This window comes from Anser anser (assembly GCF_964211835.1).
Source record: "Anser anser genome assembly, chromosome: 4".
NCBI classification, from domain to species: domain Eukaryota; kingdom Metazoa; phylum Chordata; class Aves; order Anseriformes; family Anatidae; genus Anser; species Anser anser.
The window spans coordinates 2617298-2645232 of record NC_139724.1 but is presented as its reverse complement, the minus strand read 5'-3'; the positions used below and the strand labels follow the sequence as shown (position 1 = coordinate 2645232).

At 40.5% G+C, this 27935-nt stretch overlaps 1 protein-coding gene across 3 annotated transcripts in view; it reads right to left on the bottom strand.

Annotated features, from left to right (window-relative positions):
- ARSJ (arylsulfatase family member J) overlaps nucleotides 1–27935 on the bottom strand; it is a 51287-nt gene that overhangs the window by 14208 nt on the left and 9144 nt on the right. The window lies entirely within an intron of this gene.

Below are 27935 nucleotides of genomic sequence, written 5' to 3'. Positions count from 1 at the left end.
TTTAGCACTTCATTTTCCTTGTAGCGTGAGCAATGTCAGGGGATCTCAGATGCAACGTGCTGCCTGCGAGCCATTAGTTAGGCATTACTATTTTAAAGCTAGCAGTCAAACTCACCGACATTTCCAGTATTCCTTATGCATAATACAAAACCTAGAAAGCAGAATGATTGCATGACTTTTTCTGGGCACGAACAAGTAGTGCAGCCCTGACTCGGGACCAGCTCTCACAGCATGCACAGCACTGAGACCCTGACGATCTGATTTCTGATCATCCATCATGCAAAACGCATATGGGCTATGACTTAGCAGAGATATTACTAACATAACAATGGAGCCAGCCGTCAGCATGTACGTTATGGGGCCTGGCTCTGCTCCCATGGCGTGTGGAACACCGACAGTCCCATGCGCGGGCATTTATCTCCTGAGTGAGAGGCCTAAGTACGCGTGTAGGGCAAGCACTGTAGCCAAAACTAAAGGTGCATGTGCACTGAAAGATGTTCATGAGCATTCAGAAGAAAGCGTAATTTTGCTCAGAACTCATTTTCTGTCTCTGCCTAACTAACATGTCTCTGAAACGTTCCCCTTCGTGAACTGAATTAGTCAAAATATATAAACAGGATATATTTTGAGGTACCGTTTTTTTGAGGTACCATTTTTCCCAACAGAAAGCTCTCTCATGTCACCATTTCATAATGATTATAGGAAATTATGTGGATATATACAATTTTTACAACACCTCCTAATTTGCTAGGGGTAAACATATCTGCAGCATGTAAATACACTGGACTTTGAACATGCAACAGCAGTATATTTAAAGGATAGGATAATAAATCCCGCAGTACAGTCTATATGTAAAGAATACATATGGCATCCATATGATTAGAAAATGAATTCAGCATGGGCAGTAGCAAGTATCAAAAATCAAGCACAAATCAGTTTATACCACTTTGTCACTAAAAATCAAATGTAACAGCACACTGTAAACCAAAGAAGGCTTCTCCCTGAGTGTAGAACAGACTCAATTCTCAGCCATGAGTCGAACGGCTAGGTGCCTCATTACTGGGAATCTTCCTCAAAAATACTTTTTTATTATTTTGTAGTTGGGACTTCCTGACACATTTTGCTTGTATTCCCAATCTGACTGGCCTCCTGAGCTGTCTAGAAAATTAAAAACATTAGGCTCTGCCTGTCCATAAATAACTTAAAGTCTGCTTTCCTACGATGTCTTCCTGGACAAAATCTTAGTAGGCAACATAGACGTCTTTAATGCCTGCCCATCTGTAGTAATTGTGTAACTTCCATTTTATTCTTGGACTTTATTTTCACAGACCCAGAAGCTCCAGTCTAACTAATTAATCGCAGAAGCTCTGGGTGCTGCACTCCTGCTTTAAGCTAGCCTGTACTCAGCACATTGCAGCACTGCTTCCCTTTGTCTCCCTGGCACTTTTTCAGGGCGTTGTTTCTCTCTGCGGCCAGTTTGGGGATCTGAAGCCCCACCATCCAATTGTCCCAGAACTCAAGGGCTGGTGCTGACACAGGAGAGACTGCAATAGTTACAGTGTACTCCCAAAATTATGGGTTTCTGAGCTCTACTCTTTGCTTTCATAAAAGAAATGTCACGCACACACAAATATCCACATCTTTCCCACGATTCAAGTGTAACGTTACTCTTTAGAACAGGTAAGTTACAATAAGGAAACCACACTGACTAATGGCAGTGCCCCACCATTCAGTTCACTCCTTTTGAGAGTCTTCAGGGGACTGTGCTCAGAAGACATTTAATTTCCTTCCCTTTGTCTTTCCCCCTGCCTTGTCACACTCCTTCAGTAAATTCCCCTGATCTGATCTGACTGAAGAAGTCCTTGCTCGCAGCCTGCTGTTCTAGTGAACAGCTCCTGCCTTCCTGAACCTTGACAGCCTCTTCTGCCTTGAGATCAGCACCCAGTCCCTGTAGGGCAGTTTGTATCCAGCCGAACTAATTTTGCTGGAAGTCGGAATTCTCTCTGCAGTGATGCTGAGGTAATGGAGACCCCTCCATCCTCCTCCTTGACGCAGAAGCTGAACTTGGAGGGAATGGACAACGGAACAACACGTTGCAGACCAAGCTGCCTCTTGACAAAGCTTACACAGCAAATAGGGTATTCATACAAAGTTAATTCTCATAAAGAATTCATAACCCACACGTGGATTCCCCAGCTAAGGCTTTTCAATTATGTATCCAAGCAGGAAATTCCTACACTGGCAATCTGACTAATACTGAACCAAAAATATCACAGATTAGCCTCGGTTTATACATATTCTTCTCAGTAAAATACCTGAAATACAGCAGTGCATCTTGTTGCAGCAGTCCCTTCAGTAAGTCATTCAATATGCTGGCTACATCACACATACACAGCCCTGCTCAAATTCTGTTCCTTCTGATTTCGCGTGCCTTTGGTATGTTTCCCACATGTGTATGTGGCTGCTATTTATGGCAGAGCCATGCTCCTGAACATACATACATGCACTCATACATATAGATTGTATATGTATATTCACACATGTAAAAAGGGATCTGCAAAATAATCAATTTTAAGCCAAAATATTCCAACTGCAGAAATGTTTCAAAGAAACAGCAACCTGTAATTACCAGGATATTCTTCCCTATCACAAAAATGGCCAGGATTTGCTTACTTTTCCGTGCCACATGCCGTCGTAATTGATCCATGATGTGCTGATATTACTTTTTTTCAGTGAAAGTATTTTATTTTCAAAGGACTTTCAGATGTTTCGTGGGAAAACAAAGCAATCCGAGCAAAAGACTGTGATTGTATGGAAGTAAATGCCATTAACAGCAATAGGAAAAGTCTCTCAACATTACTGCTTTGAAACTGTATTTAGACTATGTAAGAGAAAAAAATGATCACAGCAAAACATAAAGGAAATAAGAGGCAGATGCTGATTTGGGGGGAGTTCTCTGAGAAGATGAAAGTATGAGCTCACCAACTGCCACCAAATTGCTGTGAAATACATTTTAGAGATTCCGTGGCTTTCCACGCCAAACCAGCTAATTCTTCAGAATACAGATTTAATCCCAAATGCAGAAAGCGAATTCTGGTAATGAATTTTCTGGAGCTCATCACTGTAATTACAACACTAGTAAGCAGGTCACTATAAACAAATGCTGACAGACCGGCAAATCCAATTGTATAGCTTTCCAGACTTTGACCTTCATGGACAGTATTTATTGTCCATATACCTTTATAGGTAAAAGGATGCGAGTATTCTGTATAAAGGATAGGTGTTCAGGGCTTGTGAATACCTGATGCACATATACTGTTCTCCCTTTCTCCTTACCCCTCCAGGATCTAGATTATGGTTGTCTCTATCAGATGGCTCTTCAATGCACATTTTGTCCTCTCGTTTCTATTCTATTAGTGTGGAAGCTGTTTACAGGAAAAACACTGTTTTAACTGTTCCAGCTAAGGCAGCTGCTTTTTGCTAGCTGAATGTTACACCGCTCTGTTTACTTGTTTGTAGTGGAAACTTTAAAGCAACGGATTCCCAGAGAGAGTGTTACGGTGACTTCATGGGTCCTTTTGGCTCTTGGATGCCGAAAGAAATATTTTGGAGGTTTCTTAAAATAAATAAATGAACAAATAAATCCTCCATCCTCAGTTCAATGTTGTTTTTCAACATGATTTCCCTTCCTGTTTCAGCCTACAAGGACACAAACTCGGCCAGAGGCTTTGACGTTACTCCTACCCCCAGTCTCAAGGTGCACTGGCCACTAAGTTGTTAAAGGTCAACTGGGCATTCGGGTGTCAGAGTCTTTGTGGATGCAAATCACCATGGGGACACTAAAGTCAATTTGACCTGAGCTTGAGGAACACGTTAACGTTTGGAGACCTAATTTCCCACTTCCGACGTCCTTCGTAAAGCTAAATTACTTTCCCAGTTCTCATCTGAAGAGCAAACTGAAGAAGCGGATCAATGACACTGATCTTTGCGCATTTTCACGACTACTCCCCGAAGCAGCAAGCAAGACCTAAAGTCTGTATAGGAAAAAGATTCTCCTGGCATGCCTCATCCCCATGGTGCTTATGCAGTCTTAAACATGCGTAAGCCAAACTAGTTTTCCTTAAAGACATCTCCCTAAGGAGTTTTCTATTCAATACTTTCCCCTTAACTTCAGGGTGGGTTCTCCTCTGAGAAAGAAGCTCAGATGTTTCTAATCTTGTAATGTGCATGCACAAAACCATTAATTTGAAGCTTTCATAATTTTAAAATACTGGATTAATTGTCTTCAAACCAAGATTCTTTTAAGGCTCACTGAAGATTGACAAAGCACAGTGTGAAGTCGCTAATTTCAGGAACTTTTGCTAGCACAATTCTAGTTACAACATGTGGGAAATGTATTTTTAGTATGCTTGCATATCTTGGGAAATGTTGAACAAATTTTATCAATTTTTAAAATAAGAAATTCTAGGCTAGGATTTAGAAATTTTTTTTTTTAAAAAAAAAGGGAGAGGGATAGTGCTGAGGTATGCATGCTACGTTAATTAATTAATTATTGATCATTATGCATTTCCTTGCATGGCAGAGATGTGCACAGTTGCTGACCAGACACAGACCAACATGAAAGAACCACACAAAAATATGACTTTGCATCAGAAATGTTTGCCATTAAAAAAAAATAATTGTTTATGTTGAACCCGCTCGGGTTTTTGAGAGTTAAACCAGAGAGCAAAGTTGGAAAAGGGGCAGGTTGATACAGGAGATACCGGGGCAGAGAGAAAGAGCTAAGCTGATTTAAATGAGATGCACATAAACCTATGACAGCCTGCCACAAATTGCTGCAAAGCCGTCAGTAGCACTTCATAGTCCCTTCAGACTGACGAAGATGAAAGCCATAGCCTGTAGCCACAGTGCTTCTTTCTCATTTGGTATTAAGTATAATTAGTTACAAACAAAATGGTTTCTAAATTTTCATGATTTCTATTTCCAGTCTTTTCCTAACGTGGAGGTGGGCAACAAGTCTTGCCTTTGCTGATTTCCACTTATCGTGCTCTCATGAGAGAAAAAGCAGGCAGCAGGCATCTCAGCATTTTTCACGGTAGCAAGTTTGAATATCTGTGTTAGATGAGACCAGGTTAACTAAAATCTGTCAGTCACATCCTCCCTCTCTTCAGTACGGATGGGCCATGTGTCCTAATCCATGTTATACCTTTTGTAAATGCTAGCATAAAAGCTTTGGTTTTCGTGCAAGACAGTCTTCTCAGAAACAATCTTGAGGACCCTTGAGCCTGTACCATAGAAGTTAGTTTGTCTTTCAATAACAGCAGCTACTGCAGCAGTGCAGGAAAAAGTGAGGGATTTTACTGCAACAGGTTCTGGGTACTTCCTTCCAAGGTAAAGCTACAGCTAAGGCTTCAGTTCAACGTAGAGTTTAAATCTGAGTGTGATTTCAGTCAGGTAGTTGGCTGAAACAGGACCAAAGTAAGCAATCAAAGTTTGTGCCGTGAACATGAGTGATGCTATAGGTATGGAAATAACTCACAAATCAGCCGTGCAGCATTTTGTCCTGCTTAAAACTGTGAACAACACTAAGGAGTGAAGGAAACGCCTTATATCTGAGAACATGATCTGTCATAAAATGTACCCTTGTGATGAACAATACAAATTAAGGATAGAAAGGATGTGGTGGCTTATGTTGCCTATTTTTCTATCTGCTCACAAGTGTGGCTAAGACATTCTGCATATCTACAGTATCTTCCCAGGAGCTTGAATTTGGTATTAATTACTTGTATGGATACAGGGAAATGGTAGGATAGCTAAAGGGTTACTGTTCTGAGATGGTGGGTGTGTGACTTTATGGCAGAAGTAGGAACAAAGACTTACTTCTAGAGTATGGAGACAGTTCTTCACTAGGACGATGAGTTATGGTTGGAGGGTTCAGAGGAGCTCTGTGGCAGCAAGCTACATGCTGAGTACCGTGCCCACAGCCTGCCAATGCTGTTTAATTTTCTAGAAATTTGAGGGAGGCAAAGACCGTCCATTTTCCAAAGTAAACATCTGCATAAATGCATCTACCTGCCGTTTAACCATTTTTATCTTCTAGCTTATAGCTTCAAGATTTTTAGAATTTCTCTGGGGGTAGAGAGCTGTGAATGTAGAGGGATCAGAGATGCAAATGCAAAATCTAGACACTTGCAGACTTCCACTCTATTGGCCCACAGAATACAAAACCGAAGTTTTCACACGCAGACGTATGCACAAGTTCATTTCATATTCGGCTGTATTCCTTGAATTTTTGTGCTTATAAATCAGAGCAGAAAAATATCCACTTCTAAACCAAGTGTTTACATAAAGAGTCTAACTGAAATTATTTACTGTTTTATCACCCTGGCAGGGTTACTGCAAATATTTCACTTGAAAGATTCTGAATCTTGCTCTACTTTCAAGCTTTTTTTTTTTAAACAAAACAAAACAAAACAGCTAGGGCTTTTCCATCAAATATATGAAAAATAAAAATAAAACTATTGATTTATTCATGGACTATTGATTTTACAGTTTTTGCTCCCCCCAGTTACCTTTTTTCAGGGACCTACATACCGGTTGTTTAACCAAACGGCATTTGGAACCTGACGCATTAACTCCACCTCAGCATCATCTGGAAATTCTGAGCTCACGCAAGCCCTGGCATTCGGTCATCTGAATAACGTCCTTACACAACTATACCGCTTACACTGTGAACATATTTTTATCATCCGGCACCTAGAAATGCCACCCGGAGCTACATTAACAAAAATAAACATTTGTCGAGAGCAAGAATCGGAGGGGCTTGGAGTGAGCTCCTTGTGGGCCCAGGACAGCAGCTGACCCTGCTGCTCGAAAGCTAGGGAACCAAGCCCGAAAACTGTGCTCTTTGTGGCTCTCTGCTCCGACCAATTGTGCATCTCGAGGATATGCACCGGCTTCTTCATCTTCCCCACCTCCTGCTGACGCAACTGTCACCCCAGGAGGGAGGCAGAGCTTGGGAACAGCAGGAAAGAAACTGTTGTCTCCAGGGATGCTAAGGGAAAAACAGCTGACTACAGACCTAAGCCGGGAGAGAAAAGGAACAGAGACCTTTCTGCATTTCCTTGGGGTTACTCTCCCTGCTTGGAAGGGGCATTTCGTGCAGGGAAAAAATAAAAAGGGTACAATGAAACTCAAGCAGAAGCTTCAACTTGAAATCACCCCTTGTAATTAGTATTTTCATACACTAATTCCTATTTTTTACAAAACGTTATTAAACTCTCAGCATATCCGCTACTAACCTTTCCTGTCATTGAGACAATTTATCTGTTCGAATGGGAGGACAAAAAGGATAAAGGAGAATGTGGGAGTAAGAAGCAGCTGGAATGCATATGTGTGTGTGCAGCTATTGTTTTCTTTGCTCGGCGTCTGCTGCAGCTGTGGAAACAGAGCACAATGTTTCCAACTTTATCACTGAACGTTATTCATCTAGAGAAAAGGAAAAAATGTGCGATAGCATACTCAGCGCTCTTGGTTTCATGTCTACATGCAAGCGACATGAAAAGAAAACAATCTGACTAAATGCTTTGCATGCCAGCCACAAATCCAGACATTTCCACCAAATTCTGGGCTCTTAGCAAAAATAGACCCGTTTGGATTTTACAGCTAATCGGCACGTTACGTGGGAAAGAAACGCAATGCTTTGAATCCTGGAGCACACTGGACCTGCTCTCACGAGAACAGAAATTCACATAAACAGGCTGTCCCCGCGTATCTCTCCGAAGTTAAGGCAAGCAAGTATGAAGGGAAAACCAATTCCATAGCCTAAGACGAAATCCTCAGACTTGCTCCAGTCATTTTTCCAGGAGGGAAAGCAGAAAAATATGACATAAATGGAGTCTAAAAGCCATAAACTGGAGGGCAGAAGAATCCCCCCCTCGGGTACTTAAATAAAATGGTCTCTAGAGCTTGTTGCAAGCACCGCATGAGGCTGGAGCAAGACCAGCATGTCAGAACAGGGACATGGCACACAGCAGCTGGAAAAGGCTGGTCTGGGCTACAGCCCCCATCCTCCTGAGCATGTGAAGTGGCCTTTATTTTAGCCTGCATGTTCACCACTGTGCTTCTGAGACAATGCCATCGTGGATACTATTAATATCCTGGACTAGTCATTCCTGCAGGTAGGGTAATTTTCAGCATTTCAGTGTCTCCTTGAAGCATTCTGCCTAAAAGAATACATTAATTATCGTAGGCCTCTTTCCACGACTAGAACAAAAATAATTGCCACATACCCGTGTGAAATATTTTTAAGCTAAAAATGCCAAGGTTGAAACTTAAAAATTCTGTGACAGTTCAGGAAAATTAGTTCATCTTTTTATAAGAAGAATTTATTCGCTGAATGCACCTAAGGAACATGAAAGGTATCCATTATATACTCGCCTTTCGTAAGAACCACTGTTTGATAAAAATGGCATATTGACAGCGTTACTTAAGGTAGCAGCCAGTTATTTTCTTAAACATAATTAAAGTACACATTTTGAGCATTTATTACTATTTCTGAACTAATATTGTCCTTATTATTCATATATCCCTTAGAGTCTGTATCAATCTAAGTGCTGTAAAATGACCTTGAATTGATAGAAAGTATGACTGAGAACAAAATGACAAGATATAAAATAGAGCTTAATAGCGACCATATCATTTTTATATGATAGCGTTTGAGAGAAATAATTGCTCTATAATTAAAGGACATTATGACACTGCAAAAATCAGGATTATTTTCAAAGATTCAGAGACATCTCAAGTACTTTACATACCTTCAAACTATATCCAATCTGCGTGGAAATATCGTTTCTATTAACCATTGAACAACTACATAAACTTGCCATTTCTGAGCGTGACATTGGAGAATGTCACAGTTTCATTGCTTTAGTGAGCTTAAGTACAACATAGGCCATTAAGTTTCTTCCAAAACCTTAGATTAGTCTTTAAGACTTTAAATTACAGATGAATTATTATTGAGAGTATACTAATCAAGCAGTAATGCCACAATCTCTTTTTAGTATTTAGAATATTCTTATCCTGCTCTGTGAAATGTCTCAAGGCACCTATTATGGGAAATAAAGATCAGATTCTAGCCCCCTGTATCAATATGTAGCTACTGAAACAGAAAGATCAGTTTCACTAATTTCAATTGAAATTTTTTTTTTTGCTCAGTGTCATCAAGATATCAAAATGAGTCCCTGAATTAATGAATGAAACCCCTTTTCTATTGCATATTCATTGTGAATGCTGATTAAGAAATACTCTTAGATAATTGCTTGTGTCATCCCAACTTTACTATCTTGTGTTCTGCCTAACGCAGCCTATCATATAACATTATCACAAAACATGTACGTTTGCATCAAAAGAAAATGGCAATCTTCTCCTTCACCTCCCACATATCACAGCATTCAACATAGCAGGATATCCACCTAGAGCAATGTGATAGAGCTGAGCATTTATATCTGAGGCTTAACTACATGTTTCTAAACATTTGTAATTAATACTGCTGAATACATTAGGAAATGATAAATCGTTATCCAAAACTGGACATTAAAAAAATTAAAAAAAGGAGCACGCAATCCACTTATTCCACTTGAGTAACATTAAGTTTTACACAGCCTGCAGTGCCCACCCAGACACCTCCCATTCAAGATCTTTAACACCAGCCACATTCTTGTCAGCAAGACAGAGATGCCATCTGATGTTGTCTCTGCAGGTATCCTGGGACAGATGCACGCCAGCAATCGTTTCATGCCAAGCCAGAACTTCTGCTAGAACTGAACTCATTTCCCAAGAAAAGCTACAGCCCTGACGGCACGAAGTACAGTTTTATCTGGATTGAACAAAAATGCATTTTGACTTTTCAACAACATAGATAGTTTGCTGTAGTGACATTCACTGGCAACAGCAGGGGCACTGAATCATTAGCAAAAGGAATAACCTCGACTTGCAAGAGAGGGCCGGGAGCCAAGAGACACATGCCTTCTTCTGGGTTCTGCCTAGTTTTTAGCCTGAGCATTGCAAATGAATTCTAATTCTTCTGTCCTCCTGACACTCTCATGTTAGTTTCTTAGCCTTTTGTGCTTCTCATCTCTTTAAGCAGGGATGGTACCGTGCACCTTGTACAATGCAGCAGCGGGACAATCGCTGACTTTCAAGATGGGCTTTTTAGTCTTCAGTGGAAAGCATGCCTATGGCAGTGGGACTGGAACTAGATGATCCCTAAGGTCGCTTCCAACCCAAGCCACTCTGAGATTTGATGGAAGGATGCGAAGGAGCATCACCCTGATGCTAAAATTAACGGGATTTGTCAAAACACAGCACTTACAAGCACCTACGTATTTAAAATGATTACTGGTAGTTACCTACGCACACTGCCATGTATTGCTGGCTACTGAACCAGATCCTACCTCCTCATGCAATTCAGACTCTTGTCATTGCTACTGGACTTTCTTTCCTACTTTCTGATTCACTTGAGAAATATTGCATTAAAATCCATTTTTTAGAGCTGACTACAACATGCAAGTCCATTTTTGCTTAAGACAATGGCTGGTATTGAAGGCAGCATGTGCAGTTCTCTAAGAAATAATGTGTTAAGATAATGAAGTATTTTATCAACCTGGGTCCCAGATGAAAAGCTCCTGATTGACAACACTGGGAAATGAAACATCTTTGTTTATTCACAGGGGAGACAGAACATGGAAATCAAATGCTTCTGCTGCCATTATCTCAACGAATGGATGTAGATGTAGGTGTGCTTCTGTAACAAGAAGGAAGGAGTGGGGAGCAGTGTTACAGTGCTGTCAGTCATTTACATGACAATTTTTAACTAACAGATATTTCATACTGTATAATATGGCATATAAAGCAAAGTCAAATGTCTGTATTCAAACACAGTGTCTTTCTAACTTCAGGGATTTTCAGATTTCTGGGAAGCAATGGAAGCGTGAAGGCAGACTGAACTCTTCCTCCGCATATTCTTAAATGTGGTCACCAGTTTCTTTCTCTCTTTAGAGCTCCAAAACAGCTCTGAACAGCTCTGTTGGGACTGAGAAGGAGCAGCACAACTTCAGCAGGTACCATCCAGCTCACGGCAACCCACCCCTTACAACAGAAGAAAACATAAAAACACCCCTAACAGTCAGCTCGCCCAGTTGCCTCAGATCATGACAATACAGTGTAAAGCCTGGAGCTTGGCACTTCACCGGGCTGCTTTCCGCTTTTGTACTCAACAGATTCCAGTTTCTATCTTTGCACTTCTGCCCAGCTTTGTCAAAGGCTAGGAAAACATAAGGCAGAGCAGGAGCTGCAGTGAAACCAGGGATCGCTGGCAGCCTACACACGTGATGGCTGCAAGGTGCCAGGGCATGGGGTGCCACGAAATTCTCTCCCATCATCCTGCTACACCACGGGACAGAACAAGCTGCAGTTAACAGGGGGCTGAGGTTAACAGCAGAGCTGTGGGGTAAGCCTCCCTGCCGCTGCTTAATGAAGTGCTGCGGACAAATGCGTCTTTCCTTCCCTCCTGTACTCGCTGAGCGGGAGAAGTAGCACCGTCTTGAACGTCACTGCTGCACTCTCTCGTCTTTTCTAACAGTCAGCAACTTCTCACTTAGGTGCCTCCTCCGTAACATCCTGCTTTCCTTTCTGTGTTGTGCAAGTGTCCAACAGCCTAACAGAAACCGAGGCTGCATGTGCTAGGCCAGGAAATAAGTGGAGCATCGGACTGGGCGGGAGTGGAGGCAGGTACCCACGCGGTGCTAGTCCAACAGCGATGAGAAACCACGTCTCTACACCGAGAGCAACTGTGGCTAAAAACAGGCAAAGCAGGCATAAAATAATTGCTATGCAACATTAATATTTTTATGAAACCATGCCTTATTTAAGATGATAGTAGGTGATTTTGATCCCAGACAAAATTACTTCAAGAATGACTCGTGTAATGGAGTGACAGGAGCACAAACGAGGTGGAAATGGGATGTGTACAAAGTTTTGGCAGTATGCTTTCAATACATTAAACAATCAAATCCTAGTACGTTCATGGAAGCCGGGTATCAATGCTGTCCGTGTTGTATGCCTGCCTTCCGAGGAGCTTTCGTCCCCCCATATGAAAACACTTGTTTCACAGAGCGATATTAGCGCCTGTTTCATTAGCAATATTAGTGGAACATTACTCAACCAGAGGCAGTAACTTGTCACTGATATCCTGCCAAACTTTTGAAGCCATGGGTTTCAGTGGCTTACAGTCATGGCAATAGTGTCAAAATTAACAAAATACTGCAATGCCAAACATGAAGCATCATCACTTAGAGTCTGTTCTTCTTAACATTCACCACCCTGTAGGGAAAGGAATGTGGGAATTGGAAAGGGAAGAGAAGAAAGAAAAACAAGGTCTCCTTCGTATCTGCCATGTAAAAGAAGACAAAACATTTCTTTTTTCTCCCGAAGCCAAGGATGTTAAAGGAGGAGAAAGTGAGCAAACTGAAGGTGTGCACAGTGACTTGCTGTCAGTGTATAGTATTGTCTGCATTACAAGTGTGTAATACCACACAGAGCTGAGGAGCTGTGGCAATACTGCAGAGCTATCTTTGTTTCAGAAGAACGTGAAGATATTGGTAAAGCAGTGTAATAACAGAAGAGCACATCTGTTCAGTTCCATTTGTCTACATCAATACGTCATTGCCAACTTTGCAAATAGTAAAGATTACCAAGGAGCACTTAGCCAGGTTTCTCACAAGAGTGGGTGCTTACTATTAAACACATTTTCAATTTGTTCTGCGAATCTGCCCCTGCCACTTAACCATGCTGCCTAAAAGCACCAGCTCTTCATTAGCTGTCCCAGTTGACTTGTTCAATATCCAGCACATAATATATTTCAAATGCTGGCAATCTGATGTAAAATTCCTGAACAGTTTTGCAATCTGCCTGGTTTTTCTTGAGCAGTGCTCTATAAATTGTAGGACCAACCTCTTAGCTAGTATTGGTGTTAAAACCAAACAACTGCTTTTCAAAACCACATTCATTTATGCAAGCTCAAAATCAAAATGCAAGAGATGTGGCTAAAGAGTCAGAAGCAACAAAAAGGGACAGCAACAAAAGGTCTGGAAAGCTTTAGCTCACTCCTAGCTTACCGAAGTGTGTGGGCTAAACACTTATTTTGACAGTAACTCTGGGAAAACGAAGTTTCTCCTATCTTTCTGATGCAACACAGAGCAGCAACACTGATGCTTATCTGAGGGCTCCACATGGTACCGCCGTTGGTTGTAAGAATGACAACTGCTGCACTTCAAGGGGAGGAAAGGAGTTGACAGAAAAAAGGTGATGAGAAATCCATGGAAACTACATTAGAAGCAGAGTGGACCTCTGATTTCAGGGCATATTTCCTGGAAGTTAAGTTTTGTTGCAGTTTTGTTTTTGTTTTGTTTTGTTTTCTGGATGGGATTTCTGTTGCTTCCCTTCTGCCCCCTTTCCATTTGCAGACTGCCTATTAGAATGATAAATACAGAAAAAAAATCTCGTGGCAAACTAGTTTTCTGCGCTTAGTCACATTGAGTATGGCTTGGAAAGGATGCATCAGCCTAGGAACAAAAGAATAGCAAAGAAGTGAATTATATTCAGAAAAGGTACACATCCTGGGATGGTTGCAGAATAGCCACTTTCACTTGAATTATTTAAGTTAGGTTTGGTTATGTACTGTGAAAGAAAGTTTTATGCTGGCTCTTCAGTTCTTTGGTACGTATTTGGCTCCCTTTCCCCCTTTATTTTCATAGCAGTATCTAAATATTTATGCACTAATGGTCTTTGAACTGTGTTTCTCTGACCCACTGACTGATTCTCATTTGTCTCTCTCAAGTTGCATCACAAGTGCTATGAGAAATTCATCATCCTTGTCTATCAAACAAACAAAAAACAACTCATTCTCTTTGTTGCCAATGCTACAGGTCAACTGGAAGGACAATACATTTTCACTTAATATCAAGAAGTTGCACAAATTGAACTCATTCTTCGTATTAAGTTAGCCACTCCCAAAGATACAAATAGTAAATTTAGTAAGGGAAGGGTATCTTCTCTTCCAGTGTGGATTAATGATTTCCACCATGCAAATAAAAACATGGCTGTATATGTCCACACATCTTATTGCACACCTGGAATTATTGGTGCCAGTGATACACAGGCTGCTCTGAGGCTATTCCAGGCTAGAATTCAGTGCTTCACAAAGTGCACAAGGTTTTGTAGCATGATGAAAAAAAAAAAAATCTAATGCAGGGCATTTTATACAGTCTATCAAAGTACCTCAGTCCAACTTAGTTAAGTAAGTCTGCATTAACTACACTTTCTAGAATATCTCAAACTTTTCAGATTCATAAAAAATAGGTATTTTTTCTCTGCTTTTTCCCATCTGTCTTCATTCTTATTCCCATTAGATGAATAAAAAAGCCTATGCTTGAAATTACAGTCAATTGCAATTCTAGAATCTAAGCTACTGTGATTGGTTTGACAAGGAAATATCTGCTTTTCTTCTGAGATTACCTGCATTCCTTATATGAGATCTTAAATTGTACGGTTCAAACTGTTTTGCAGTTGGACTCAAAATTAAGACTGTAGCTTCACTACAATTTAAAGTACTTTGTTATGATGAAACCTACTTTTTATTTCATTTGCTCCAGAAAATCTCTCATCAGTACTCCTGCTGAGCATATACATATTCTTTGCATCAGCTACATTTAGAAATGTTGGAATCAAAGCTTTGCCTTTTTTTTTTTTTTTTCCTGCATAGATGTCACTGCTTTGCCTGAGTTCACCTATTTAGCTCTCTTGCCAGGTTTCAGGAATTCAGTGCATCCTTCACAGATGTCATTATTCCGACAGCTGCAGGACTTACAAGGGACATCAGACAGACACAGTGATGTTCCTGCATTCAAGCTCCTGATTCTGAGCACAGTCTCAAAACTAGGTCCTTTATCATTGGAAGTTAAGGGTTTGTTATGCCTTTTGCCTTAAGGAAAAAAGAAAAGAAAAAAAGGAAGAAAAAAAGGAAAAAACACCATCACCTGAAACTTGTTTTTCTCTTGGTCTCATGCACCAGTGTGAGATGGGACACTTTGGAAATCTCAGAGAAAGAAAGATGAGAAAAATACCTCCAGCTAAACTACAACGGAAGGACATAAACAGAAATGGCAAAATAGCAGTTTGACTAACTAAGGCACAGTTCAGACACTCACGCAACCTCTAATATAGATGCAGATATTCTAGTAGTCAGAATCCTGAAAATAACAAAGCAAAAAGTACTGCATTTTGCTACTCTACCTGTTTTTCTTTTGCTTTTCTTGTTGATTTTTTTTTTCTGTATCCCCTTGGGATGAAAAAATAAATGAAAATGCTCATTCTCCCTTCAATCTGTAATTTCCAAGGTGTGTTACTGAGGCAGGAAAAACAAAACAACAAACTAACAACATTAAAAATTCTATGTGCATGACTATTAAGGAGCTCTTGATTAGCTTAGGAATGGAAAAGTAAGATCTAAATGAGCTTGCTGTACAAGTGGAAACATGCGATGCATACTGTACCTTTTAATAAAACCCAAAAATGCATATACGGTCTTTCACCCTCTCACCAGAAAAAATGATTTCTCCCACTCACTCCCTCAGGAATGTGCTTACAGAATTCCACTTCCCCTGACTCAATAACTCCTACTTCAAAATTCTTCCCAATTATGGCCATGTTTTCAGCTGCTTGTTCAAATAGCGTTTGATGGCCTTTTATTACCTGCAGATAGTTTATTTTCTAGAGAAGAAACAAAAAAATGTAGCACTATGTCTGCACATTGCACTTTTCCATCGTCAAGCAAACCGGCAGCTAAAGAAGCAAAATATGGACTTGGGGAATATGGAGTCTGCTGATTCGTCTCAACCTTCCTACGAAGCTCACGTTGGCACTCTGTAGGACTTTGTACACAGGACTCTGTTTAACAAACAGTGGTGTCCTCTTGAGATGTTACTCCGAGCGGCTGCCCTCTCAGAGATTGCCACCCTACAGAAGATTTGCCTTGGTCCTAGCAGAAACTTCTTTCAACAACAGCTTAAGCGAAAAGCCCAGGCCGCGGTCTGATCTTGCAAAGACAAAATTGGGCTCCCTTTCGCTCCCTCTAGCACCGGTGCAGTGACCTCTGACTTCAGAGAGGGGACAAAAACTTCAGCAAGACCAAAGTATCTTACCCAGGCGTCCCACCGGCCATCCTGCTGGTGGCCCCAGTGCCTTCGGCCTGCGCAGGCTGCGGGCGGCACCATGCTGCCGCCGGGTGCCCAGCTGACAGAGTCGCTTTGCTCTGGCCTTGCTGGCTCCTCCATCGTCATCCACCTACGTGGATTAGGACGTGGTTTCTTTCCTCCCGCACTTCCCTCAACAATGCCTTGATGAGGTGCAGACTCAGAAGCAAGTGGTATCGGCGAACACACACAGCCTGTGAACGTTTCTTTCTCAAGCCGTAACGGAGCACGTCATACATCGCAAATAGGTTAAATTATCTGTTTGGGTGAAGGAAAGCAGTTTGTTCTCTCTCTGTCATGTTTTCTGGTACGCCAACCACACGAACCTGTAACACTCCATTTTTTCACCAGGCCCTTCGGTCCCAACAGGGGACACAAGCCGGGCAGGCACACGCAGCGAAGCTACGTTCACCTTTCGTGCCTGCGGCCCTTTCTCTGGTTTTTGCCTATTCCCTGCCTTCAAGTGCCTACCACTTACTTCAGTGGGCTGTCTGGGTTTATTTAGATTCCCGTACCTAAACAACTAATTTAAGGTAATCCACACTGTTTTTGCCAAATGGTGTATCAAATTATGGCTTTCACAGAATGACATTTTGAACGAATTACTTCCATTTTACCAAGTCATACCTTGTTCATTAACCACAGCAAAATCACGCGTCTGTATTAAACTTTTGATTTAGGTTCATCTATCTAACAAAACACAGACAAATTAACAATACACTAATTGGTAGATGACATTTCCGAATTGCACCCCAATTAGTATGAAGAGCGCAGCTACCAACCATTCAGAAAATTAGCAGATCAGATCATCAGGATTTCACCTCTGGAGATGGATGAAGTTTTACCTCTGGCTAAGGTCATTTGCATTCTTTGCTTCCTGCGTGTGCCATGCAAGAGATGGACCAACACTTGACATTATCAACATACTGCACTGTATCTCTGGCTCTTTACCAGCTTCTTAAGTCTGTCGTGAGCATCTGATGAGTTATGATGAGTGTAGAAAATGTAATTGCCTCCTCAATGTCTTTATATCGCCTTTTTATCCTTCTACTTGCATGGAGAGGACGTTGCCATGACAGGAGGCAGCATGGGCTGAGCATGTTGCATTCCTAGTCCCTGACACTGGCTGAGCTTCACCTCAACGGAACGAGAACGTAGAGGAAAACACGAAGCTCGTGTTCCTATTTGACTAACAAGCATCGACGCAGTGTGACCCATACACCCAACACGGGCTGGGGGGGATGAACTACAGTCATTGGTTGTTTTTGGCTGAGAAAATATCAGACATATTTTCGTTTATTTTTTTTAATATTACATTTAAGAAACGCAAGAACCACTAAAATAAGTCCTTGTTTACACTGATTTATATTTATGGTAAACTCCTCTGGAGTTCCTTTCCATGTGATCTCTTTCCTTCGGTAATGGTTCCTAAAATAACTGAAAATTATGATATGAAGTCTGCAGTGTTTGGGCCACTTGCATAAAATATTTTAGCATGTTTTTAACGGATGTGTAGTTAAATTTACGCTCTGTGTCTAGTTCATTTAGACTCAAAGTTTGAATACTTCCCAATATGAAGTCACCAGCTACTCTACACTGGGCTGTTGTAAACCCAGAGTATTTCCATTCCTGTCAAGGCAATAGACGCTAAATTATTAATTTCAAAGGGCAGGAGATTTGGATGCATTGGAGGTTTTGGGGTGAGACAAGCTGACCACAATTCAAGCCTGGTTGTTAAAGCCCAAACTGGTGAAAAGTTCCTTTGAGAAGAAAACTGTTTATACAGGAGTGTATTTTTAGTTTGGATCAGCGCACTATAGGCAGACCCAGTTTTCTGTATGACACCAGCAGCTGATAAGCCTAGAGCAGACGGCTGAGGGGAAATATTTTAATTCCACGCCTGCCTGGCCAGTGTTGTATCAGCACCAACTGTTTCAGACGCTGTTGTGGCATGGTAATATTTGCAAGCGTTTCCTTCAGAAACATGCAGAATTTAATTCCAAGTATGCAGGACTGTTTTGACACCAGTTATCAACTGCTACCAAACACAGCAGATTCAGGACACACTTGTTCCATTTGCTAAATTCAAAATTTCCCGCATGAAAGCCAAGGGAATTAGGCTAGACAAGGGTGTGTTTTTTTGGTACATTTTTTTTTTTTTTTACTGTGGCCATTTACCTTTGATGCCAGCAGATTGAAAGTTCCAGTGAGACAGCAAATTTATTTTCCATAAAAGAATGGTGGCAGAGAAAAACGCAAACTTCTATGTCTCCCTTGCTAATCTTTTTCTAGATACCAAAACTACTTTACTTGGCTTTCAGTATGCCATTATTTTCCTTTTTAAATTGGACACAAGATAGCTCTTTTAAAAACTACTTCCAATTACATACACAATCATTTGATATAAATCATTTTAAAACTAGAACTCTTCTGCCATCATTTTCATTTGGATGATGATTCCTAATACAGTAGTAGCACTTTACAACAATTAGGTCAGGCAATACATTAGGAATGCCAAGAGACATTTACTCTACAGACTGCTCTAACATCACAGAAGGAAAATGACAGTATTTCTTCTTAAGAGTGATATATTTTTTAGCATAGTGCATTTTCTTCTAGGAAGCCTTCTTAAAAGTCTGCATACTTTTATAGCACTTGTTTTTAATACTGAAGTTTTAAAATCTTCAGTACTCTCTTCTGAGAATAACAAGTAATACTCACTGAATTTTACTGAAGTACAGTACTGTGCACAGAATCTGGCCGATTCACAAGGCTGTTTGTTACTAACGAGAAAAAGACAAACACTGATATGCAAACACCAGGAAATACTGTCTGAGCAACAGTTGTAGCCCTCTTCCAGAAATGCTAGTTTAAATGAAGAAACTGCCAATTTCAATTTTAATGAATTAATCTTGATGGTTCCAACCTAGTAAGGCATCACTTTTCCTGCCTTCTTCATCATAATTCATGTTCTTGGAAGGAAGAGGACAATTAAGAAGATGTATGGTTGAAAGCAAAAATCCTGAAGCGAAAATCCAATTCCTTGATAATAGGTGACAATTCCATTTTGCTGAACGTGATTCAAATGAAAATAAAGGTCATATGCTAACAAAAGCAGGTATTAGCCATAGCAGAGGAAACACCTGGAGCAGGGCTGATTGGCCACCTCTGATTTTTAATACCTAATGAGGCCCCAGCAGTCATTTTGTAGGAAAAAAAAAAATCCTTGCTGTTAAACACCATATGTCTACTTCAAAAGAACCAAAAGTTTCTGGAGGTCTTTTAAGAAAGTGTTGTCATATGGCGATGAGGAGAAACTCCTCTTTCCATTAATTCATGAAATTGTTCTTTCCACAGCAGAGCAACTGAAGTAATGAGAATATTAAAGAGTAAAGAGTACAAGTGTACTTGTATTGTTGAACATTGTCAGGAGCTGTGTCTGCGTATTAGCTCTGCGGCCTTGCGTATGATTTATGATCACCTTGATCTGCAATACAAACAATTACATCCAGTAATACCCTAGTATATCAGGATACATTTACATGGTTCTTCTGACACTGTCCTGCCAAAATCATTGGGTTTGTTATGAACCAGAAAGAGAAGGAAGGGAGAGCAGAAAAAAAAAAAGAATCAAATCTAAAATAAACACACAAGACTTGAAAAACCTGTGGCTGAAAAGATGACATAAAATGCCAATACAATGTCCTTAACTAATCCAAAAAATATATTCAGGAAATTTAGTTTCAAGTTCTGAGATGAAAAATTTGGAATAAATATGTTTAAGCTACAGGCTTTTTCATTCTTAAACTACATCCTTGAGGAGTAAGCAAAAGAAATTAGGTTTGTTACTTGTACATTGTTTATTTTCATGTGGGATATGAATACCTTTTTAAGGTGAAATTTATACATAGTAAATTTCATTAGCCATGCAGACTGCTAATTTGTGCCAGTAGAGCTGCCGCATTGCCCTTTGGAGAGGAGAGTCAAAATTCAAAATGAATGCAAATCAGAGGAATAGCCTGAACTAAAACTGATGGCAATTCAAAGACAACTGCAAAGCAGTGCTTTTATATAGAAATAACCAACTGCACAAACAGAAGAACATTTTTTCTTGCAAAAAAAGATCTGGGGCTTACTGATAACCCAATCTGAAGATGAGTCAGCAAAGATCTGATGTTGTAGGAAAAAGGAAAAAAAAAGCATCCTCTTATTAGGATGCATAAAAGTGACTGGTGAAGTAAAACATGACACCCTGTTCAAAGTCAGGAAATACAACAGCTGACAAAGGTTTTTCGGGTCTGCTAGAGGAAAAGGAAATTAACTTGCTTCATATCCAAACATTCGGGCCAGAAAGGGGATATGCCTCAAACCTGGCTGTTTTCCTCTTATGGCTTGGGGTGGCTTGAGAGCACTGTGCTCAGCACTGTACCAGGGTGTGGGTGTTCTTCTGGGAACAAACCCATGGGGATAATCATCATCTTTTAATTCACAGATCGCAGCTGAACTGGTAGAAATAGCACAGGATCTGTTGTTCTTGTGACATTTTCTACCCATCAGCAGTGGAAGAAGAGTCATACACTCTTTGATACACAGATGCTTTGGCCAGGTTTTCTGATGAGGTAAACTCATGCCAGTAAGGGAGTTGATGTACTGCCTCCAATTACTCAACAGTGAAAATATTTTAGAAACTTTGGGATTTAGAACAAAATATTCTAACCAGAGGCAGCGCTGGTCAAACTTCAACTGGAACACTGTGTCCTGGTCTGGGTGGCACTTTTGATGAATGGGCCCAAAGATAAAGAGTTCAGAAGAGAACACTAAGAGTCTTCGGCAGTATACAAACCAAGATCTATGCCAAAAGATGGCAAGAACTGATTTTACTCAGGCTAGAGAAGGGCTGAGCAGAAATATGAGACAGACTTTGGACTTACAGGAGATTCACCACCTTTTTGTAGCAAAGGATGTTCTTCACCTGGGGATCAGCAAGAGATCACAGGCTTAAACTGCAGAAAGACAGAAGCGAGGCAACAGAAAAACTATATAACCGAAATTATAATTAAGTCTGCCTGGGGAAACTTCAACTTTGCTGAAGGTTTTTAGGGACAAGATATTTCCACGCATTTCAGTAACATCTTTGTTACATTTTCCTAAAGGAGGATGGGCTAGGTAATTTATTAACATTTCTTGAATCCCTGTTTTTTAGAGGTATCCGTATGGATAAGAAGAAGCAAAAGCCAGTTTGCTCTCTCCATTCCCAGCTGGCTAGAAGCAATCCTGCTTCAGTTCAGGAGCCATACAGAAGTACCAAGAGCTGTGCCTACGCCAGCCAGTCCAGCTGAGACTCTCTCAGAGTTAGTTCACTTTGCTGTGCACCAAAAGCAACCAGATCCGCTGAGCACAGCTGAGAAAAACAGTCTGTGCAGCACGATGTTTCATCTGTTCCTTTAGCACAAAGAGGGCAGGTTCCTCCCCGCTGCTGGAACACTGGCAGCACCTCCAGCATCCCGGTCCAGCGAAGCCAGCCGTCGCCAAGAGGGGCTCAATCTGGGACGCTGCAGATGTACGCTCAACTTCTGCGTTGCTGGAAACACCTTGTTCTCATATCAGATCGCAAACCAAAGCGCAACACAGTTCCCTACACCGCTAAGACGAACAGCAGGCAGTAGCACAGAACTAAATCCCAGGGTTTGCTGGAAATCAGTGAGGCACATTTGATTTGAAAAAAAGAAGGGTGAACTTAAAAGGTGAATAAACTTGCCTATATTTCATATCACACATATCGTGTCATATCTAATTAGAAACCCCTGAACCGTTTCCAAGTGCCTTAGGTTTGTTTTCTTTTTAAAACATTTGTAGGATTAGCACAACCTTTGTGAAGTTCCCTCTCCTCCCTGTTAGGATCACCTTTTTTCTTCCAGTTTTAAAATACCACACTGAAAGAAGGGTACACAGGCTAAATATCAATAATTTGTTAGAAAATCTCCTTTGACAGAAGGCTTTTAAATTGTTTCAAAAATGTTTTCAGAACTGTGCAAGGACTATTATCTATGCTACTCCTTAATGCATATTTACTGCTGTCATCAACGAGAATAAATCCAACCTCAAAATACTCTGATAAGGCAAATATAAATATTCTTGCCCTGCAGATACAAAAGCTGTATGCTTTTGTAGAGGTGGTTTGGCTTCCCCTTAGCCTGGTGCTGGAGGCAGGATAAGGGGGAAATGAAGAAAATGGATTAAGTCTGGGCAGCTGAATTGATTGGCCTTGGAAGCAGACAGAAGACTCCAAAAGTACAACCTGGTGGGCCCGTGTCCAGGAAAGTCTGGAAGATGTTTGGGAGGCTGCAGAGGTTGAAAGCTGATTCTGAGACAACCTGAAGGGCTCAAGTTGTGGTGTTATGGTTGTGTGTTTTTTTTTCCTTTTCAAATATTTTTGGGGGATAGTGTGAAAAAGGTCAAAGAGGCATCCTGGAGGATGGGAGGAAAATGTTGCAGAGAGCCAGTACTACCACGGATGTGCTCTTCCCCTAGAAAGACGGGAGACTGCAGAAGGAACTGGCAACTGGGTCAAGTTAACAGAAGTTGACTAAATTTTACAAACCTCCCCCGCTCCAAACCTGTAACAGCAATGTCCTAAGAAGGTTCACTGATGCAGATGTGCAAATTGAAGCTTGGACAAGTTGTGCTGTCTGCCTGTTGGCAAAAAGGCAATTCAAGAGAAGATTTAGAGCAGAACAGATGTGGTAATCCTTATAGTATGCTCTAACCACTATTCCACTTCTCCCCTAGCCCCAGTAAATAAACTTGCTATTGCCCTTCTTGGAAGCATTTTATCCAGCCTAACTTTGTAATATGGCTTTTCATTTGTTACTTCTTTCTCTAGCTATCAGAAAGCGTGCATGGCAAAGCTCAGAAAATTTAATTCAGCACATCTACACGCTGGGGGAGCAGTCATATACTTTAAGCATTTAACTAAGGTGTTTTTAATCACCTCCTCAGAGATGTCCGTTTAACTCCACTGACTACATAGATATATCGGGCTACACAGCGTCCCAACTTTGGTGTTTTTATATACATGTAAGATGCCTGAAGTATTTGCAATGGCTTGATTACTCCCTGTGGGGTGAACTTGAACAAAAAAAAAAGTGCTTTTTATAGTGCCAGCCATATTATCTTCAACTATCACTGTTTTTCTCACACTAAGCATTGCATTATGAATACGAAAATTAATGCTTGGCATGAAAACCTGAATTTGAAAACATTCAAAATGTTTGTTATTTTTTTCCCCACTTATATGCTCCATATAATGGTTTAAATCAATTATTTCAATGCAGAAATGCAGATACTTGTTCTTAATTTACAATTGCCATCAACCTAGCTGCATTCACTGTTAATCAGAAAAAATACCCCTTCACCCACGAGCATCCCTACCATCATGCCTATGCTACTCTCACCTTATTTTCTTAAACATATGCACACATCCTGAGAAAAACACAAACCAGTTAGCAGCTTTTTCCTAGTTAACAGGGCAGCAAGAGGCACTGTGCACTGTTTTTCCCCTTACATGAGCAGCACCCTCACCTCACAGGGAGGGCTTCCCAGCACACAAACCCAGGCAGCAGATCCAAGGCCACCAAGTAAGACTCATCCTGACGAATGGCTTACGTCTTTTCCCCCTGTATCCGGTTCTGACCCTAAATACATTTATTATGAAGATCAATAGCTTTCTAAGAACCTAAAATGCCGTAATAATAATAAAACCCCCTATGACGTGAAATTATTTCACACAGAAATGCACTACTCCGATTTTTTTTTTTTTTAAGATGCCTCAGACTGTGACTTGGACATGAATAAAAACAAAACAAAATAACCCACAAACTTAGTTTTGCCTTAGCTACATTGACTCACCATGGTTAATGGTAGCAAACCATATATTTCTGGTACTGAAGTGAGCAGATATGACTCAGTTACACAGAGAATACTTGTTGAATGATGAAATGCCATCTTCATATGACAGCTTTTCAGAGTCAAAAGCACTATACGGACTCTCACAGAAAGGCTACATCTTGACAAACAAAACCTTTAAATCAACTTATTGCCAAAGATCATGTCTAGTTAACAAAAGCAGTACAGGAGACAACAGTTGGCATGAATTCAGACCATTTAAACCCTGGTACACTTCAAGGTCACATTTAACAGCAGCAGGCAGAGCATCAAAAGGATGCTAAAGAAAGCCACTTGCCTTCTTATGGCAACGCAGATAAGAGCCTTGGGGTTAGTACAGAAGCCATTAACACGCTACTTGAGCTACATTTTCTGGGCTGAAAAAAGCCAGCGTTTTGCATGGTAGAAATACAACGTACTGTGCAGAAAGATCTGAGCCCAAAGTCAGTGGAAGCATTTCTACTGCGAGCATCTATGGCAAGACGGGACCCCTCCACATGGAGGCTGAAGAGCCACTGCTGGGCCTGAGACCAACTGAGCCCCACACAGCCTCACCACCACCAGGTAAAGCAGTGCCCACATCTCACACTGAGACAGAGAACAAGGAAACAGAAGTTGCTAACAATGGAAACCCCAAACATAAGCCAGGTAATTGTCTCAGATGGCAAAAACATACAAAATATTGAAATCAACTGCGAACCTTAAAACCCTGAGAGATGCTACGAGACGTTTCACTGTTGGAAACGTATTACTGCCAAAGGTTGTAAAATGTAATTTGTGACATAGTAAAGACTCAACAAGGCTATAACAGTGCCAAACAGTATTACCTAAGCTCTTAATCTTTCCATCAGACCGCATCATTTACAGCATATACACATCGTATGACCAAGATGGCCAAATAGTCACGAGTTTATCACAGAGGCCCATTCTTCTTCATCTTAAATGAGGCCTTGTATGTTCGGCAATGTAAAAGGGCCACAACTGTTCAGTTGCAAAATTAAGAATGAACAAAATGTTATCTTCGTGTTCCCTTTGAAATGCATTCCGTATTGTAACAGCAACAACAAGGTTAAGAAGAAAGATGACAGAAATAAATCTCACAAATTGTGAAGCAGCTCCAATGAAATATATACCTGACACATGCAAGCCTCTCTGGGTTTTATAATGTATATACTTCCTGCATAGGTCTGGTAAAAGTACGGGCAACTGTTCAGACTTCCAGATATAATGCTAAATTTAGTGCTATTATATCCTTACCGGTATGCTGTGTTCTTAAACAAGACTTTAACAGGGCTATGATAATGCTGACTCAGGACAGAGAGGGCTCAGGCTGGTTACGAGAGCCACAGACCACTCCAGACAACTTTTTTTTCACCAGGAGCGCTTCTATAAAGGTAGAAGTAACACTGAAGTAGGTCCTTTTTCTTTCTCTCCCTCCACACTACCCCCAGGGGATGTTTGCTGTGATATATCAGAGCCATAAAATCCTTTAGATTGGAAGTAACTTGTGGAGGTCATTTGCTCCACCCAAACTTAAGTATGAAACATCAAGTATTTTTAAATATTAGAAGAAGTGTGTTGATTCTTTTCAGTATTTGTATGTTTGAAAATGAAAAATTTCTATTTTCCACTAAGCACCATGGAAACTGCGCACATGCCATCGCACTGTGCCATAATGCAACTAATACTTGAGGAACAGAACCTGATGGCATTAATTAATCACATTTTGAAGTATCTTACCATCTTCATCTCTGCACAAAATGATAATCCGAACATGCAATGTGTACAAAAGAAGCTGGAAACTGATAACCTAACAAGATGCATTGCAAAGACTGTCTTTCACATAGTGCCATGAGCAAACCGAGGCAGAAGGGAGTTCGGCTCTGATTCTCTGGTATCTGCGGAGGTTTGTGACTTTAAGCAAGTTAAGATTTGTGGGACCTTCTTTTATACTGCTTTTAATGTCTTTTAAAGCTTCCACATATTGGAATGAACACTTCTATATTTACCTTGTAAATCTTAACAACCAAATACATTTCTCTTACTTACTAATGCCTTTTAAAGCAGGTACTGTGTTGCTTTTTCCTCCACCATGTGGGGTGGGAATGCACTTCTGGCGCCTCAGATAACAACTATGATGAACTCTGAGCACTTTCTCCCATTTCCCCCTCCTCTGCAGGCAAGGACCCTCCAGGCCACACTTGCTGGTGCCATCAGCTCAGCAGCCTCCCCGCTTCCTTTGACACCCCTACGCAGGCGTGAGATGCACTTGATCTGTGGATCAGGAGCAACCACCTACAAATTTCACATGCCATGGCAGTGAGAATGATGCCATGCACGGAAGGAAGTCTCATTTAATCAGGTGTTCAAGTGCAAGAAAAATCAGACACAGGTTTGGCTACAGCACACTGTTGATGTTAATAACGTCTACTTTCATGCTTATTATCTAATACAGTCTCTTCATATATGCATTTGGGAACACAATCTCATATTAAAAAGCATTTAATTATCCCAGATTTGTTTACTAACTCTAGCAGTGCTTTTTTTTTTCCCCCCCAACCTAGTGCTTGATAGCGTGGTGACAAGAGCCTGAATCGATGCGCAGGTGATAGCTGACACAGTTCATTAACGTGTTACAACTGCAGTTGAACTGGAATCATGAAACATGTTCCACTTATTTCTTATTATGAGCCAGCAGGTACAATAAAGTTCCCTATTTAAAACTTTTCTACTTCATCACAGACCACAAAAAGTCAAAAGCCGTTTTAGTCAAATCTCAATGGTTAAAACATCTTCTATATTAATATTTCAACTTTGTTAACCGTTAGTGTTATCTTGATTTCTTTCTTAACTCTTCAAATTGCATTTCAGTCTACCAATTTAGATTTACAGAGACAAGCTGAGGTCACCAAATAGATCTTCTGGGTTTCCAGTACGAAAACTAATAAATTGGGTAGCCATTATAAAAAGACTACTGACAGAAAAAATAAACACATCCCACACAAGATCCCCTACAATCACAATATTTATCTTGTACTATTTATATTAATCTAATAATGTAAGGTTGGTGAAATTACCTCATTCCTTCTCAAACATGCATTCTAGAACTAAGCAAACTCACCCCATGGCAGAAAACCTGACTATGGAGCAATACAAATCGAGGCAAAAACTACAGGGGAGCATTGGCAAGTCTCACAGAATTACAATGAGGGGTTAATGAGAAGTGCTACCTACCCACACCACAAGAAACTGTACTGGTCTGGAGTAAAAGATGAAAAAAGCAGTGTGCTGTATCATGCAATTAACAGCCAATTGCTTGGGTCAAGCTGTATCCACTATGAAACATCGTATTTTAGCTTCTTCTGGAAATTACCGGATTCCACAACAAATTATAAACTTCTCATATAAAAATGAATTCACACCAATTGCTACAGCACATGAAAAAAAAAAACAACTCCCCGAAGTATGAACTAGATTACTACATTAATTTGTCAAATGGAAAAAAAAGAATTCAAAAGGTAACCACAAGTTCCATAAATCTGGCGGCTTAGTTTTCAACTACTCATCTTCCTTGACATGTGGTAACACAAAACAAATGTTTATATTTTTCATTGATCGCATTTCTGTATGTATTTTATGTGCTTGTGCACATATTAATGAAATATTACTCTAAGGATATGA